We start from the raw sequence: 19,393 nt of genomic DNA, 5'->3' as shown, positions 1-19,393 counted from the left end.
CTGTCTTGTCCTCCACTCCCACGATGTTTCTTTTCCCTGAAACAACAATGTGGCGCTTTGGATCATCGCATGATGTACTGATCGTTTTCTTATCTTTCCGTTTCCTTGGTTTGCTACTCATGTCCTTCAAATAAAAAACCTGAGCGACATCTTTGGCAAGGACGAATGGTTCGTCAAGGTAACCAAGATTGTTGAAATCCACCATTGTCATTCCGTATTGCTCGTCCACCTTTACCCCATCTCCTGTTAGCTTGAACCATTTGCACCGGAACAAAGGGACCTTAAAGGAGGGTCCATAGTCAAGTTCCCATATCTCCTCTATGTAACCATAATATGTGACCTTTCGCCCATTCTCGGTTGCTGCATCAAAGCGGACACCACTGTTTTGGTTGGTGCTCTTTTTATCTTGGGCGATGGTGTAAAATGTATTCCCATTTATCTCGTACCCTTGGAAAATCGTTATAGTCGAAGATGGTTTCTTGGCCAACATGTACAGCTGATCTCCAACATCATTGTCATTCATTAAATGTTCTCGCAACCAACTGCCGAAAGTCTCCATGTGGGCCTTTCTAATCCAGGATTCAGGCTTCCCCGGGTTGTCCGAGCGTAAAATATTCTTGTGTTGCTCGAAGTACGGAGCCACAAAGCTGGAATTTTGCAGAACTGTGTGGTGTGCTTCAGTCATAGAATGACCGTCCATACATATCGTGGATTTCCTTCCGATCTTGCCTTTTCCACTTAGTCTCCCCTCGTGCCGCGATTGAGGAATACCAATCGGCTTAAGGTCAGGAACATAGTCAATACAGAACTCAATTACCTCCTCATTTCCATAGCCCTTGACGATGCTTCCTTCTGGCCTTGCACGGTTACGAACATATTTCTTTAATACTCCCATGAACCTCTCAAAGGGGAACATATTGTGTAGAAATACAGGACCGAGAATGGAAATCTCTTTGACTAGGTGGAGCAGGAGGTGCGTCATAATATCGAAGAAGGATGGTGGGAACACCAACTCGAAACTGACAAGGCATTGGACCACATCGTTCTGTAACCGTGGTAGATCTTCTGGATTGATTACCTTCTGAGAGATTGCATTGAGGAATGCACATAGCTTCACAATGGCTACTCGAACATTTTCCGGTAGGAGCCCCCTCAAAGCAATCGGAAGCAATTGCGTCATAATCACGTGGCAGTCGTGAGACTTCAGGTTTTGAAACTTTTTCTCTGCCATGTTTATTATTCCCTTTATATTCGACGAGAAGCCAGACGGGACCTTCATACTGCTCAGGCATTCAAAAAATGACCTTCTCTTCTTTGGTAAGAGCGTAGCTGGCACGACCTTGAAACCATTCCGGATGCCGGTCATCTGGGTCTTTCAAAAGTTGCTGGTCCTGCCGTGCTTCCTTTGTATCATTTGTCTTCCCATACACGCCCAAGAAGCTTAGCAGGTTCACGCAAATATTCTTCGTAACATGCATCACGTCGATTGCAGAGCGGACATCTAGGACTTTCCAATATTCTAGCTCCCAAAATATAGATTTCTTCTTCCACATGGGTGCGTGCCCGTCAACTCCCCGCGGAACTGATTGTCCGCCAGGACCCTTTCCAAAGATGACTTTCAAATCCTTGACCATATCAAATATCTCAGCACCAGTACGTTCCGCAGGCTTCGGCCGGTGATCTGCCTTGCCGTTGAAATGCTTGCCTTTCTTTCTTACGTTATGATTTCAGGGAAGAAATCGACGATGACCCAGGTACACGTTCTTCTTACAATTAACCAAACGTACACTTTCAGTCTCATGTAAGCAGTGCGTGCATGCATTGTATCCCTTATTTGTCTGTCCCGAAAGGTTACTGAGAGCAGGCCAATCGTTGATGGTTACAAAAAGCAATGCTCGTAGGTCAAATTCCTCTCCTTTGTGCTCATCCCAGACACGTACACCAGGTCTGGCCCACAACTGTAAAAGTTCATCAACTAATGGCCTTAGGTACACATCGATGTCGTTCCCGGGTTGCTTTGGACCTTGGATGAGCACTGACATCATAATGAACTTCCGCTTCATGCACAACCAAGGAGGAAGGTTGTAGATGCATAGAGTCACGGGCCAGGTGCTATGGCTGGAGCTCTGCTCGCCAAAAGGATTCATGCCACCAGTACTTAGACCAAATCTTATGTTCCTTGCGTCAGCTGCAAAATCTTTGAACACTCTGTCGATCTTTCTCCATTGCGTTCCATCAGCGGGGTGTCTCAACTCCCCGTCGGACTTACGGTCCTCTTTGTGCCATCGCAACGACTTGGCATGCTTTTTGTTCATGAACAGACGTTTCAACCGTGGTATTATAGGAGCATACCACATCACCTTGGCGGGAACCCTCTTCCTGGGTTTCTCGCCCTCAACATTGTCACCAGGGTCATTGCCTCTGATCTTATAACGCAATGCAGTGCATACAGGGCATTCATTCAAATTCTCGTATTCACCGCGGTAGAGGATGCAGTCGTTAATGCATGCATGTATCTTCAGAACCTCTAAACCTAGACGGCAGACAACCTTCTTTGCTTCGTACGTACTGGCGGGCAACTCGTTATTCTTCGGAAACATATTCTTCAACATTTTCAGCAAATTTTCAAATGATGAGTCACCTACGCCTTCCTGTGCCTTCCATTTTAGCAAATCCAGTGTGCAGCCCAGCTTTTTCAGACTATTATCGCATCCTGGATACAACGAATTTTTGTGATCCTCTAACATGCGATCCAAATTCTCCCTATCCTTGTCAGTTTCGCAGCGTCTCCGTGCATCAGCAATGGTCCGACCAAGATCATCAGCGGGCTCATCATGTGCCTCTTCTTCACCTTCACCTAACCCTTCCCCACCTTCAGCATCATCCTCCATGAAAGTATCACCGAAATGATCATGATAGTTGTCATCGATATCATCCCCTTCTTCATCTTCTTCCATTCTAACCCCTCTTTCTCCATGCTTGGTCCAACAATTATAGCTTGGCATGAAACCGTGCCGAAGCAGGTGCATGTGAACGTCTCTTGAGGAGGAGTAACCCTTCTGATTCTTACAGACAGCACATGGACAGATAATAAAACCTTGCTGCTTGTTCGCATTTGCCACTACGAGGAAATCTTTCAAACCCGTAGTGAACTCGCCGGAGAGTCGGGGACCGTACATCCATTACCGATTCATCTGCATTATTATTATATAAAGTATATAATTAACCATCATGCATTTGTTAAACTAACTAGCTAGAAATAATACAAATTAAATAATGAACTACACACATGCATATTTTATCAATGACACATGAAAGGTTCAAGTTGCTAACCGCGATCGCGGAGGAAAAATAAATGAGAAAGCTCAAGTGTGGCTCGGAAACTTCATATCATGTTTGTTTCAGGCTCTTGGGCATTTCATCGAACACCTTGTGTGCATAGGAGGAACCAAAAGCAAACCCAGCACCCCCTTCTGAAAATTGTAAAGTGAGCTGAGTGAAGTGAAGTGAGCTGAGTCCTATATATAGGGATGGGCCTTTAGTCGCGGTTGGCCTGGCCAACCGCGACTAAAGGCCTTCGGGGACCTTTAGTCCCGGTTGGCCAGGCCAACCGGGACTAAAGCCCCTCCCGTCCGCCAGCTGGATGGGCCTTTAGTCGTGGTTGGCCTGGCCAACCGCGACTAAAGGCCTTCGGGGACCTTTAGTCCCGGTTGGCCAGGCCAACCGGGACTAAAGCCCCTCCCGTCCGCAGCTGTCGACCGAGCGCGCTGGGCCCAGATAGTTGGTCGCGGGTCTCCTCCCGAACCGCGACTAAAGGCCCCTTTGGTCGCGGTTCGATTGTTTTGGGGACTAATGGGGGCGTATGGAAGCCTCTTTTTCTACTAGTGGGCAGCGGTGTGTGCAGCCGGAACGTCTCCCGAATCACGAGCTGCAGGTACGGGACGAGGTTGGCTAGCTGCTCCTCGACCACCATGCCGCCCGCCTCGAAGGCTTGGCGAACCTCCGTTGTGGCCCGACGCATCACCTTCGGGTTCTTCACCAAGTCCGCCATGATCCACTCAAGTGTTGTCGATGACGTCTCACTGCCCGCGGCAAAGATGTCCTGCATGCATATTGTTTCTGAGTTGACAAATCCACTATGTTTTCCGGTAATAAGACTAAAATTCATCAATCATGAGAGTGTATTTTTTTTTGGAAAACGGCTACATTATTGAAGCATCAAGCTTAGACTGAAATCTTCTACCTATTTTATATTAGTTTACAGAGGGAGTACTTACTAACTGGAGGCATCTTTCCTGCCACCACATTAATTCTAGGAGCAAATAGATCTAAGCCATCAATTCTAAATACTAACAGAACATCTAAACGGTTCAGATTGTATGTCAACTGGTCATAACAGTCTGGCTAGACTAACATACTGATGACTCCGAACAACGAACAAGCGTCTTCAGAACAAAAGCACTGTTAGGCAGTGGAAGTGTTCTAACGATTTGAAAGCTACAGATCCATTGCAGAAGAGGATGGCAGGGAAGAGCAATAAGGAACGGATTGTACTTGGCAGGCTATATTGGCTGTACCAAGGTACAAAACGAGTCTGATTGTTCCTTTGCTGTTGATGCTATCAACCAGGTTGAGGACTACTTAGGTCCTGAGGTAGCAACCATCACGGAGTGCAAACAACTGATTGTGGACTTCGCAAAGATATCCTTCAAACACTGTTTCAGGGAGACAAAACAAGTGGCAGACCAAATAGCGAAGAATTCTTTTTGCAATAGATTTTCTGGTTCATGGGATGAGGAGATTCCTGATTTTATTTCTCATTTGCTTGTAAGTGACATGTCCATTATTTGAGGAATAAAATCTATTTGATATTAAAAAACAAATACAAAAAAATTATTTGGATATAATATAGGTGGCATATATATAGTCATGTGTATGCTAATAAAATACTGCGGTAAATTAAATTTAATGTTTATCATCAAGCAAAAGGAATGTCTCATGAACACTCGTTAGAACACTGTTGCATAAGCAGAATGCCTTGTTTAGTAAATAAAATATCTATATAAATGAAACCAAATAAAATCCATGCCATGTATCCAAATGTGATAAATTTCAAGAAATCAACAACAGACTTCTGTTTCTAGAAAAATGTAAAAGATATTATAATGTTAGAAAATAACATAATAGCCAACAAGTACGAAAATTCTCTTTTAATGCAATAGTATAACTTAATAATTGATGGATTGGAAGAGTCAGACCCCGCACCGCTCCTTCCAGGAGCGACATGGGTTGTTCCCCAACCCAACGCTAACCACACTCCCCCACTCTAAGCTCACCTTTCTTGCCGTGGGTCTGGCCCGGATGTTGCTCCAAAGTGTTCCTATGGACTTACCTAACACAACCGGGTGGATAGGTCCACTGCTCAAAGCCTGTCCGTGCAAAGTCAAAGGGCTAGATCCCGTGGTCAAACGCTACAGGGTTAGGCGGGACGGGGGCCCCTGGGGGTAGCAATGCCACCCGAGCGTCGCACCGGGCCCTCATACATGCGGGGTGCTGTGGTGGCATGTCCCAAGAGGCGGCACGCGTCTCCGGGGTGTGCCCCCCCTCACGGACGGCGCCGCCGCCGGCACCTGGAGGGGGAAACGGACGCGTCGGGTCTACACGGAGGGGATCTTGCCGTGGGTCTGGCCCGGATGTTGCTCCAAAGTGTTCCTATGGGCTGACCTACCACAACCGGGTGGATAGGTCCACTGCTCAAAGCCCGTCCGTGCAAAGTCAAAGGGCTAGATCCCGTGGTCAAACGCTACAGGGTTAGGCGGGACGGGGGCCCTGGGGGTAGCAATGCCACCCGAGCGTCGCACCGGGCCCTCATACATGCGGGGTGGTGTGGTGGCATGTCCGAAGAGGCGGCACGCGTCTCCGGGGTGTGCCCCCATCCAAGTGACGGCGGCACTGCCTTGCGTGCAGGGGGGCACACCGCGGAGCCCCAAGACGGGCGTCTACGCATGCCTGAACACTTTCACATATGCATCGGGACCCGTGCGATGTTTCGGTGACATAGCTACACCCCGAATCCCCCCACCAACTAGAATTCCCTCCGTGTCGACCGTTTCCCCCCTCCGTGACACGGCGATAGCGACGTTCGTAACGGGGGGCAATCGATATACAATCAGGGTATGTTTTTTTAAACAAGGCATAATTATCTTATGCAAAAACAAAAACTAAAATAAAGTAAAAATGAGAAAATAAAGTAAAAATAAAAAAATAGTATGCCGACGGCGAGGCCGTCGGCATACCTGTGCACACACGGAGGTGCAGTCCCACGGATCGATGACGTCGCATGGCGCACGGATCGATGACGTGGCAGAGGGGCCTATGCCGACGGCTATACCGTAGGCATATATTTGCCATAGGTAGTATAAAGCGAAATTTAAAATAAAACTAAAAAAAGTATGCCGACGGCTAGGCCGTCGGCATATCTGTGCACACACGGAGGTGCAGTCCCACGGATCGATGACGTGGCATAGCACACGGATCGATGACGTGGCAGAGGGGTATGGGCCAGGTCTATGCCGACGGCTATGCCGTCGGCATAGCCATCGGCATGGCCGTCGGCATAGGGCTGGCACGGGTATGCTGACGGCCACCGTTACCACCTGTCGCCATAGGCTCAACGTCGTCAAACGGTCAGCGCTGACGGCAAGGGCTATGCCGACGGCTGCTCCTATGCCGACGGGACCCGTAGGCGTACCTCGAGCGGTCCCGACGGCCTCGTATATGCCGACGGCCCCGTCGTCATATATGTATTTATGCCGACGGCTTTTCTACGCCTACGGCCTGCCCTTGGCTGTCGGCATAGCGGCATTTATGCCGACGGGTGCCGTCGGCATAGATTTGGCCGTCGGCAAACGAAGTTTTTCTGTTAGTGCGTCGGAGGATGTGGCCTGGGAAAGACCGCGTCGAGGACGACAAAGAGGCAAGGCTTCTTGTACTCGTCGCATCACGGGACAGAGCGTTGATAAAGGGGCGGCGACAGGGCATGCATCAGGGGTCAACTCTTTGTCATGGTAGTGCGACATCGTGGCGGTGCAGGGGTTGAAGGTTCTGTGATGTGCGGCATGACTACGTGGGCCGGTGGTTAGGGTTGTGATCTTGATATGGCCGACATGAGCTAGTGACCTGGTGGGTACGCGGTGTTGGGTGGCTCCAGTCGGTTGTGGTGCATCGGGGTTGCAGGTGGGCATCATCAACTTGCTTTGGTGGTGGATGCTTAGTGGTTATCCATGCCAAAGTTTGTCACGACCAGGGTGTGGATTCGCGAGGCCGAAGACGGGGTCCTTTTGGGCAGTGGCGGCGGCCACAACTCTTCTCCTCCGGCGGCATGACTGCCACTTGTTGAAGTGGGATGATGGTTCTGAGTTGTGGATTTGTATCACGCCCAGATCCATCACCAAGGTGTTCTGACGTGCCACCATGCATGCTAGAAAAGGGGTCGTCAAGGTGGGGCTCGACAGTGGGCACTCTGGTGGTCCACACGTACCTCGCGGTCATGGTGTCGCTACATGCATGTTCTGGTTGTGGTGGTACGTGTCGCCTCAAGCGAGGTTAGTCTCCTTGGTGTTGTAGCATGTGTGGTGTTGTGGAGAGGTGTCAAATGGCAGTTGGGTCTTTGTTCTAGTTCTTGTGGCATGTCACTTCCACTTTGGGCGCGTGGTTCGGCTTGATTGGAGCGTGTTGGTCGCTTAGAATCCTCCCATGAGGCTCCTCGAAGTGGAAGGCGTATGGATCTAGGTGTTTGCTTTGGCCGATGGTAACTGATACCAATTGTCGACGTGTCCAAGAGTGTTGCTTTCCTTGTTGAAGGCAACGTCGAATAATTTATCCAACAGCGGTGCCAGGATCAAAATCTTGTGATGTCAAGCTTTACTAATGAATTTTTTTAGATCATAAAAAGGAACAAAAAACATCATACTTTATTAAAAACAAACATATCTATGATAGTAGTTTTTTGTGATTATGTATACTTTGATATGCTGTGAGTATCAATAGGAGTCTGTTCTTCCCCATTTTCAGGTGATTGTTGTGAGGAATTTGCAACATTTGACATGGACTGCCAGTTCCTTACAAATTTATCCATTTACCAAACCAAAGACCTGACAAAATAAATATATTGCTAAGAAAAACGGAATATGTCATTCTTACTCTTAATAAAACAATCTCTTGCTTCCTGAAACCTAATATTATTATTATTTTGAACTTTCCTGAAACCTAATATTGCTAGTGAGAGAAAAGAAAAATGGAAGAGAAAGAAGAGTATTGCAGCGTTGGCAGATAAATAAAACTTATAAATAGAAGTGGAGGGCCTCGTCCTGATGTTGGATAGGATAGAGTGTGGTGACTAGTACAGCAGTACTGATCAATTGATTCTGGCACACTATGCGTGTGCAACCGCGGGTGCGTCGCTAACGGCTCGCCGGATGGCCGGAGGTGGCCGTGCCTGACGCCTCACGTGCAGAGTCCAGGCCAAAGATCTGAAGACGCTGCGCCGTGGCGGCTGTCCATGGTCTTGCGTTAGTATGGGAAGTTGAAGGAGATCACGTAATTTGGGGATCAACGGAGGCAAGGGATTTTGGACTTCTGTTATGGCCCAGTAGAATAACAGTATAGATGGGCCTGTCGTATGCAGACCTGGGGTCAACTAGGTACGAAAATCCTATGTAGTCAAGCGACTACGCAACTATAACGTGGCTTCGCCACTGAATTTATCCTGACACTAGAACCTTGCTGGCTATAGCTAGGGCCATCGGTTGTGGGCGTAGCCGGATCCCCTTCCACATGGTTCCATGAGGTGGTGGAGTGTGGATCTCTAGGCCAAAGCTTTATCCCGACAGGGGTCTCTGTCGGTGACATTGACTCTCGTGGGTGCCATTTCTTTCTTGAAGGCATTGCCGAAGAGCTTCTTCTCCCTTACGCTAGCTCTCTTTGGCCCTCAGTCATTGGCTTGTGGTGGTGTCTAGTTTCGTTAGGGATTACTTGACGTTGTGGTTTTTGCAAGGTTGTCCCATGATCAAGAATGTTTGTGTGATTTTCGGCCTAGTTTTCTCAATAAACCGGATCAACTTTTTTCTTCTGAATGAAATTGCAGGAACGAACACCTTGTGCTCTCACAAGGTTTCGTAAAAAAATACTTTTATACGTGTGATGAATATCTCAAATGCATATTGACGGAATCTCGTGAATAAATTGGATGAACATCAAGTCAAAAATGGGTGCCCTTATGACCCTCTGTAGCAATTGTTTCATATTAGTACTCAATTACATGAATTTGTTCAAATAAATACTATGACCTGAATTAACGCTAGAAAAGTACGATCCATATAGAGAATTCTAAGAAATTCATATATCTTGTGGAGTGTACATATGCTCATAATTTCTGCAAATATATGAGAAAAATCCGTCATATTTCAGTTCACAAAAGGACACAAATGATATACACACTGAATACTGCATTTGCACTAAATATCATGTCACCCACCAATAAGCATAGGAAAAACTCCTCAAGAAAAGACTCCTTCCTCCTTCTGCTGGCGCCGTCGCCAATCTGTCCCATCTCCAGTGGCTTTTAGGCCGCAGAGGTGCGGAGGATCTCGGGCCCCGCTGGCGGGACGGACCCGTTACCCTTTTTTGTTAGGTTCAATGTCTTGGTTGGGGGTGTGTAGCAGTGGCGATGTCCCTTAGTAGGAATAATGTCTCCCATGTCATATCCCCGTCCCGGTGATGCGAATGCATCGTCGAAGGATGTGTGTCTCCTTCGGATCTCGCGGGATTCGATCGGTGCTGGGTTCAGTGGATCTATTCGGATCTAGATTTTGTTCGTCTTCATTCGTGTGGTTACAGATTTGATCTTTCTTATTTACAACTCTCTTCATCAGCGATGATTGCTGCTTTGTGCGCCGGTCCTTCGGGGCCTTAGCACGACAACTTCCCAACTGTCTACTACAACAAGGGTTGCCCGGCTCTGGTGTTGGAGGGGCGACGACGGCGACGTGCCTTCGGCTCGCTTCAGTGCTTTTAGTCGTCGGTAGGTGGCCCATGGATTTGGTTGTAATTTTTAATACGTCTAACGTTCTCTGCCATGATTGATGAATAAACTGGAAATTTCTGTCGCAAAATAAAGTACAAGAAAACACCTACAATGACTAAATTGGCCACTGCGTGAGTGTGAGACGGAGACCAGAAACAAAACAGAGAAGAGCTCTCCCGCGAACGCGTCGTCCCCGCGGGCGACCGGTCGCGCCTCCCCTCCCCAACCAGCAAGCGCTCCCCCTCTCCTCCTCCTCCCCGCCGCCGTCGCGGGCCTGGACCGGGCGACGCTGGCGGTGCAAGCCCCTAGGCCTTTCCCCTCCCAGGGGTCCTCCAGCGTGGGACGGGGCGATCCCGGGCGGTGCACTCAAGCGGCGGCGGTCCTGCGCGGCGGCGGTGATCCTGGCCCGGGCAGGGGTGAGCTCTGGGCGGCAGCGTCGTCGTTGACGACGGAGCAGCGCGGCGGCGTGGGCTGGCGGCGCCCGCCCGGCCCAGATCTGTGCCCTTCGGGCCCCATCTCGGCCGGGTTGGGCCGGCGACAGGCATGGCGTCTGCGGGGCTCTCCAGAGATGGTGGCGATGTGTCCGGCTGGTGGCAGGCGGCGGCTTTGGCTGCCGGCGTGCAGCAGTGCCATGGCTAGGGCTTTGCGGTCCCGCTATGGGCCCGACCTGGTTTGCCCTGGCTGCGGCGTTCGGTCGGCAATCCCCGTCGGTGCAGGAGGCAGAGGCCTCTGTCGCGATGACGGTGGAGGCGGTTCCCTCCCGTTTGGCTCCGGTGCTTCCGTCCGTGCCATCTAGGTGCATCTTGCCTCTTCTTTCTTGTCCTCGTGGTGGTGTTAGCAGCAAGACGGCGTGGATGGGTTCAAGACCGTGGTGGCGCATGCTTGCGGGTGGCAAGACGGTGGTTTGGCTACGTTCTAGTGGGTGCCAGGCATGGGGGTGCGGGAGAAATCCCTGCCGGTTCTTCCGGCTCCGACGTGGTGACGCCGGTGGGTGCCGCCATTTCTTCCTGAAGGGCGTCGGTGCTACCCATCCCCCGCTCCCCTTCTGCGTGCCGGGGGAAACCCTAGGACTTGTCCGGACAGCAGCGTCGTTGGCGTCGCATTCTTTTTTGGAGGTGTTGTTTGGCACGCGGAGGTCCGGTGCCATGGCGAGTGGTGGGACGTAGATGGAGGTGCAGCGGTGGCGGACCATTCATGCTTGTCGAGCTGCCGTTGTTGGCATTCTGGTCTTTTTTTTTCCTTTGGGCTTATTGTGCCGTTCGCCTCGGTAGTTACCTTGTGATCGATGTTCGTGCTTTATAATATAAAGCGGGGGGGAAATCCTATTTCGTAAAACACCTACAATTTTAAATAATTTATAAAAATGGTTTACTAAGTTTACCCTATGTCTATGATTTTGTACAAACATTACATGCAGTAAACACTGAAATCCGCCAGCACGTACGGGATTAATTACTGACGTTATTAAGTATAGTAAATGTAACTGAGATTGCTTACGAAGATGACGGTTTGATGGAGTCCATGTCGAGGCCGCTGCCGCCATCCTTCTTTATCCATAGGAGCCCGTCGATGAGGTCCTGATCGTCGTCTCCGCCACCGTCCATCCTCTCCAGGTGCTCGGCGATGATGCTGTCGAGGATCCCAAACACAGTGTCACGGCACTCCTCGGCGCAGCGGACGGCGCAGGTGGCCCAGACGACAAGCCGCGACGACGGCCACATATCGGCCAGGTTGAACCCCTCACCAAGCGCGTTGGCGCGGTCGACCTCCCGGAGGAACACGTCCCGGTCCCTGCAGCTGTCCCCCATCACGGCGCGCACCACTGGTAGAAAAAATGCCTTTAGTCCCGGTTCGCAAAGGCCTTTAGTCCCGGCTGTGCAACCGGGACTAAATAAGCGTGACTTAAGACCCCCCTTTAGTCGCGCCTCTTACGAACCGCGACTAAAGGCTTTACTCCCGGTTCTCGTGGCTAACCGGGACTAAAGGCCCGTCCACGTGGGCGCCAGGGGTCCGTCGGGGCGGAGGACCTTTAGTCCCGGTTCTCGTGGCTAACCGGGACTAAAGGCCTCCTCCGCAGGTTTAGGGTTTTAGCCCCCTAAACCTGGTTTCTTTTTAATTTGTAGTGTTTTATTTCTTTTATATTTTATTTTGTGTTTTATTTTAATTTTGATAAAGTTTCAGTACACATATTCTACGCTACTATATACATGCATATGAAATTTCAAACAAGAAGAATTCAAGAGGAATATATAATATATATTCAATCTCGGGTGACCATATACAACTTCGAACAAGTTTCCATACACAATTAGGATGGATGACCATATACAACTTCGAACAAGTTTCAATCTCGGGTATGCATATAAATTTCTTCGTCCTCGGTATAGTGTTCTCCTTTAGGATTGATGACTTCCCTCATGAAAAATCCTGCTAATTCTTCTTGAATTGGTCGGAAGCGAGCTTCTGGACTAAGCCTCCTCCGCAAGTTATCCGTCGCGTTGCGCACGCTATCCGATGCCTTCCGCTCAGAGGTGTGTCTCCGGATGTTCTCACAAACATAGTATCCACATAGATTGGTCCCCGGTGGCTGCTTATCCACATTAACTAACCTTCTGAAATCTAGCTCATGTTTGAATTCACCGACAATTTCTTCTGAGCACCGTCTCCAAACCCTACAGGGCAAAGAAAATTAAATGAACAAGGGAGTTATTAGTTACTTGATATTAGGAAATGAACGAAAGAGACCGATCGATATAGAGCTCAAATGATTGAAAATAATTACTTTTGCAGCATTTTTCTCATGTCGGCCCAACGCTTTGGATCCGAATCCATAGAGTCCATGATTAGAACTCTGGAGGTGTGAAGTTTAATATTTAGCAGAATCCAGTGGAACCTGCGGACACGTTACATGCACAGTCATGCATAACTCATCGATTAGACATACCATGCATGGAGTAAACAAAAGAGAATGGGCACAAGAGAGAAACACTCACCCAAAATGGTAAGGAAATAGAATATGACTTTTGAGTTGATGCTTTCTAAGAAACTTGTACAAGTCTTTCTCCACGTCTTCGGGGTGATGTTGTAACACATGTCCATTAACGATATGTGGGTCAATGAACCCAACATCATGGATGTTTCTTATTTTGCATTCCCAAATCTTCAATCGGCATAATAACGTACGCAACAATATAGTTAGGACAATATATATATATATATATATATATATATATATATATATATATATATATATATATATATATATATATATATATAGTGCAGGCAATGAAGAACGAGATGAGGTAGAAATAAATCACTTACAGAACGTAGCAACTCAGCATAGATTTGTCGAGGTCGCGCAGATTGAACAGCTGGAACAATTCACTCATATGAACTTCTACAGAGTACCGTTTGGTGTGATGCTCATCTGTAACATCTGCATAAACATATTCTTTGTCGGCCCATGTTATGAATTGCTTGTACGAACGTAGCAGATTTCGCATTTGTGGTGGTAGACTCTTTTCCCGCGCAGGCTCGACGAGAGGCCCATTCCGCACATATTGTAATGCTATCTCACATACTGGCGCATCCTCAAGGCCTAAGAAGGCACAAAGAGTCAAACCCATCTCGGACGCTTGTTTCATGGCACTCGCTACAGTCAATCCAAGTGCTGCCGTAGCTGCTATGATCTCGGGGTCCTCTTCCGGACCGGCTTTCACTATGAGCGGGGGGATCGATTGTTTCTTCTGCATCCCGAGCTGGTTAACTTGTTTCCGGCTTTTTTTACTTTCTTCTTTCTCCTCCTTCAATATTTTTGCTTGCCTACGAAGTTCATGTCCATAGTCGTCAGGCATATTCAGCTCGGCTTGGGACGGTGTCGTCAAAAAATCCTTAGCCCACTTCTTTTGCTTCTCAGTGAATACTTGCTTGGGCTCAGGCTCTTTTATCGCCTTCATATCCGCCTTCCATTTCTCATAATCAGCAGACGCGGCCAATTTGGTTTCAGCTTCACTAAGTTCCCAAGGCCTTGGGAGGAGAGGCTTCAGTGATGGCTCCGGTACCCTTGTGGTCTTAGGTACATAAGGGTCCGGGTTAATAGTCCAGGAGCGGGTTTCCTTGCTGTCCGCCTGCTTCTGCTTCTTCGCCGGAGGTGGATTGGGGGGCGTCGTACCCGCCGGAGGTTGGGGATCGGGGGACGGCATCGAATGGCGTGAAGGAGGTGTAGGTGAACCACCACCACCGCCACCACCGCCACCACCACCACCATCGGAGGGGGGTGGACTTGCTAGCCTTGGCGCCTCGCCTGGAAACACTATGTACTTCTTTTTCCATAGAATGATCTGGCGCTTGACATCTCCAAGTCTTCTCTCCCCTTCGGGTGTAGCTTTGTCAATCTCCAGGTCCTCAAACCCTTGGACTATGTCTTCCACCGTGACACGAGCATAGCCATATGCAATGGGGTTGTTGTGGTGGACTGCTCCAGGTGTACAGGGTAAAGCACTGCCGCTAGCTACCTTCGTGGAAACGTTCCCCACGGGATAATGCAGATCACATTCTTTCATCTCCTTTACATCATCCACGGGGTAGTGAGGCTCCGGTGCATGAATCTCGATCATCGGTGCACTAGCACCAGGCGGGGCATCCGTGGAAGCCACGCTGCTTCTCCGCTGCTGGCTTCCGCGATCCGCTTCATGATCTTCATGCGGCCCTGCAGCCGATTTTTCTTTTACTAGTTCATGCACGGTCTGCTTCAACTCATGGAGTTCCGATGCAAACTTCGCCATAAGATCTGCATCCCGGTCCGTCTTTCTCTTACGGCTTCTGTAACAGTACGGGTCATTGTCCTGGGAAAACCCTACTTTCCACGGAACTTTGCCTTGGCCTCGTATACGTCCTCCGTGTTCATCATTCCCGAGGGCTGTTGTTAGTGCGTCTTTCTCTCTGTTGAACTTGATCAAGCCCTCTTGAGCTTGGGTCATTGCGTCAATAAGGGCTTGGGTGGGAGCAAACTTTTTCTGCCGGTGAACACACACCCCTGTCTCCGGGTCTAGCGATCCCCCATGCCCGTACCACCAGCTTTTGGCCCTTGGGTCCCATCCCTCTGTACCTAGAGGGATTCCTCGCACCCTCAGGTCCTCCTCCATCTTCTGCCACCTAGGCTCCGAAAGGCGGTATCCTCCTGGCCCCATAATATGATGGAACTTTTTCTTAGTCGCATTATCCTTATTTTTTTTCGATATTTCCTTGAAATGCTCCGATTGCTTTTGCCTCACAAATTCTGGCCAATCATCTTTCAGTTTCTCATGTTGTCCATTGAAATCCGGAGTCTTGCCCTTGTTGACATAGTCACAGGTTAAATTTTTCTTGAAGTTCCGGAATGCTTCGCCCATCTTCTGAAGAGCGAACTCTTTAACTAGCCTCCTCCTCTCACGTCCACCCGGAACCTCGTTACCGAATTCATCGACTTTGTTGTATTCCGGAGGTAGAATGAAATGTTCCATAAGCTTTCTCCAGCAATCCTTTTTCGTTCTCTTGTCGACAAAACTGAAACCAAGACGTGCCTTCTTTGGCTCCTTCCATTCCTGGACGGTGATCGGGACGTTGTCTCTAACAACGACTCCGCATTGGTTGATAAACTTTGAGGTGTGCTGTAGGGGCTTGCCGGTTTCACTGACAAACTCAATGGCATATGTTTCTCCTGTTTTCATCGCCTTGGATTTGCCACGCTTTGTCGTACTCGAACCGGCCGAGGGCTAAAAAAAGAAAGAGAGTCGCGCGCGTTAATACATATGTATTCACATTTCAGTAAGTTTGTATCACGAGAGGCTGAATGTATATATATACCTCGCCGGAGGTGGTTGCTACTTGCAATTCGTGATCGTCGTTTGTTGACGGTTGACCTCCGTCGACAATGTCCGTTCCTTCTCCTTCTTGATCATCAACAATGTCTGTTCCACCGTCAAGGTTTAGAAAAGAAGAGACTACATCCTCTTCTTGCTCATATTCCGAGCCCGGCACATAAGGAATCTCGTTGTTGATGATGCCCATTAAATAACGTTCAGCCTCCGGATCCCTAAGCGGCTCGGCTCTATCGTCCGCCATATGTCACTCCTGCATGTAGTAAAAATTCTTTAAGTATAAAGGAATTAAAAAATAAGATTAAGGGGACATAGAGGAGGAGGAATTAAAAAATAAGATTATTGAGCACTGCCAAGTATTTTGTTTTTCCTTTTCTTTTTCCTTTTCTTCTTCCTGTTCTTTTTCCTTTTCTTCTTCCTTTTCTTTTTCCTTTTCTTCTTCCTTTTCTTCTTCCTCTTCTTCTTCCTTTTCTTCTTCCTTTTCTTTTTCCTTTTCTTATTTTATTTTTCCTTTTCTTTTGTTTTGTTTTGTTTTTGTTTTGTTTTGTTTTTGTTTTTGTTTTGTTTTGTTTTCTTTTCTTTGTTTTTCTTTGTTTTTCTTTGTTTTGTTTTCTTTGTTTTGTTTTGTTTTGTTTTCTTTTGTTTTGTTTTCTTTGTTTTCTTTCTTTTCTTTTTGTTTTGTTTTGTTTTGTTTTGTTTTCTTTTGTTTTTCTTTTGTTTTGTTTTGTTTTGTTTTTCTTTTGTTTTTCTTTGTTTTTCTTTTGTTTTTGTTTTGTTTTCTTTGTTTTTCTTTTGTTTTTCTTTGTTTTTCTTTGTTTTGTTTTCTTTGTTTTTCTTCTGTTTTTCTTTTGTTTTCTTTTGTTTTTCTTTTGTTTTTCTTTTGTTTTTCTTTTGTTTTTGTTTTGTTTTCTTTGTTTTCTTCTGTTTTTCTTTTGTTTTCTTTGTTTTTCTTATGTTTTTCTTTTGTTTTTGTTTTGTTTTCTTTGTTTTTGTTTTGTTTTTCTCTGTTTTTTTTCTTTGTTTTTTTTCTTTGTTTTCTTCTGATTTTCTTTTGTTTTTGTTTTGTTTTCTTTGTTTTTCTTCTGTTTTCTTTTGTTTTTCTTTTGTTTTGTTTTTCTTTGTTTTCTTCTGTTTTTTCTTTTGTTTTTCTTTGTTTTCTTTGTTTTTCTTTTCTTTTGTTTTTTCCTTCGTTTCTGGCGTGGCGGCGGGAGGCGGAGGACGGCAGGCGGCGGCGGGAGGCGGAGGACGGCAGGCAGGCGGCGGCGGGCGGCGGGCAGGGCAGGGGCAGGGGCAGCGGGGGGCGGGCAGGGGCAGGGGCAGCGCGTCGGGCGGCGGGCAGGGGCAGGGCAGGGCAGGGGCGGCGGCGAGGCGCAGGGGCAGGGCGGGGGCGGCGGCGGAGCTCACTGGGGCAGGGCAGGGGCGGCGGCGAGGCACAGGGGAAGTGCAGGGGCGGCGGCGGAGCTCACTGGGGCAGGGGCGGCGGCGCGCAGGGCAGGGGAAGTGGGGGGCGACGGAGCTCACTGGGACAGGGGCGGCGGCGTCGGGGCAGCGCGTCGGCGTCGGGGCAGCAGCCTGGCGGCGGCGGGCGGCGATCGGCGTCGGGGCAGGGCTTCGGCGTCGAGAGAAGAATGGGAGGTGGCGGAAACTGCTAAGTGCTCTATATATAGACAGAGCTTTAGTCCCGGTTGGGGAGGCGGACCGCGACTAAAGGTACCCTTCAGTCGCGGTCCGCCTCCCCAACCGGGACTAAAGGGTTTTGGCGCCGCTTTCATTCCCGCGCAGAAAGAGCCTTTAGTCGCGGTTGGGGACACCAACCGCGACTAAAGGGTACCTTTAGTCGCGGTCCGCCTCCCCAACCGCGACTAAAGGTCCTTTTTCATATAAAATAAAACTAATTCATTTTAAAATCTTAAAAATACAATTATATATCAAATAAATCAGAAAAATCAAACTAATTCATTTTAAAATCTTGAAAATACAAATAATATATCAAAAAAATCAAAAAAATAAAACTAATTCATTTTAAAATCTTAAAAATACAATTATATATCAAAAAAATCAGAAAAATAAAACTAATTCATTTTAAAATCTTAAAAATACAATTATATATCAAAAAAGTCAGAAAAATAAAATATCAAAAAAATCAGAAAAATAAATCTAATTCATTTTAAAATCTTAAAAATACAATTATATATCAAAAAAATCAGAAAAATAAAACTAATTCATTTTAAAATCTTAAAAATACAATTATATATCAAAAAAATCAGAAAAATAAAACTAATCATTTTAAAATCTTGAAAATACAAATAATATATCAAAAAAATCACAAAAATAAAACTAATTCATTTTAAAATCTTAAAAATACAATTATATATCAAAAAAATCAGAAAAATAAAACTAATTCATTTTAAAATCTTAAAAATACAATTATATATCAAAAAATCAGAAAAATAAAACTAATTCATTTTAAAATCTTGAAAATACAAATAATATATCAAAAAAATCACAAAAATAAAACTAATTCATTTTAAAATCTTAAAAATACAATTATATATCAAAAAAACAGAAAAATAAAACTAATTCATTTTAAAATCTTGAAAATACAAATAATATATCAAAAAAATCAGAAAAATAAAAATAATTCATTTTAAAATCTTAAAAATACAATTATATGTCAAAAAATCAGAAAAATAAAACTAATTCATTTTAAAATCTTAAAAATACAAATAATATATCAAAAAAATTCACATGATCCATTCAACAAAGTTTGGTACAATAAATTATTACACATCAATTCTTCCCTTGTGTCCCTGCTTGCTTACGATTGTGCCGTATTCATGGAGCATCCTCATCATTTAACTTAATGCTTGGGTCAGTGTTCACTTTGAAGGGCGGAATTTCACCAAACATATTATAATCTTCTGACATGTCTGTCTTGTCCTCCACTCCCACGATGTTTCTTTTCCCTGAAAGAATAATGTGGCGCTTTGGATCATCGCATGATGTACTGATCGTTTTCTTATCTTTCCGTTTCCTCGGTTTGCTACTCATGTCCTTCAAATAAAAAACCTGAGCGACATCTTTGGCAAGGACGAATGGTTCGTCAAGGTAACCAAGATTGTTGAAATCCACCATTGTCATTCCGTATTGCTCGTCCACCTTTACCCCACCTCCTGTTAGCTTGAACCATTTGCACCGGAATAAAGGGACCTTAAAGGAGGGTCCATAGTCAAGTTCCCGTATCTCCTCTATGTAACCATAATATGTGACCTTTTGCCCATTCTCGGTTGCTGCATCAAAGCGGACACCACTGTTTTGGTTGGTGCTCTTTTTATCTTGGGCGATGGTGTAAAATGTATTCCCATTTATCTCGTACCCTTGGAAAGTCGTTATAGTCAAAGATGGTTTCTTGGCCAACATGTACAGCTGATCTCCAACATCATTGTCATTC

The sequence above is a fragment of the Aegilops tauschii genome, chromosome 3, assembly GCF_002575655.3.
Source record: "Aegilops tauschii subsp. strangulata cultivar AL8/78 chromosome 3, Aet v6.0, whole genome shotgun sequence".
Lineage (NCBI taxonomy): Eukaryota > Viridiplantae > Streptophyta > Magnoliopsida > Poales > Poaceae > Aegilops > Aegilops tauschii.
Note: the sequence above shows the minus strand (reverse complement) of the source record.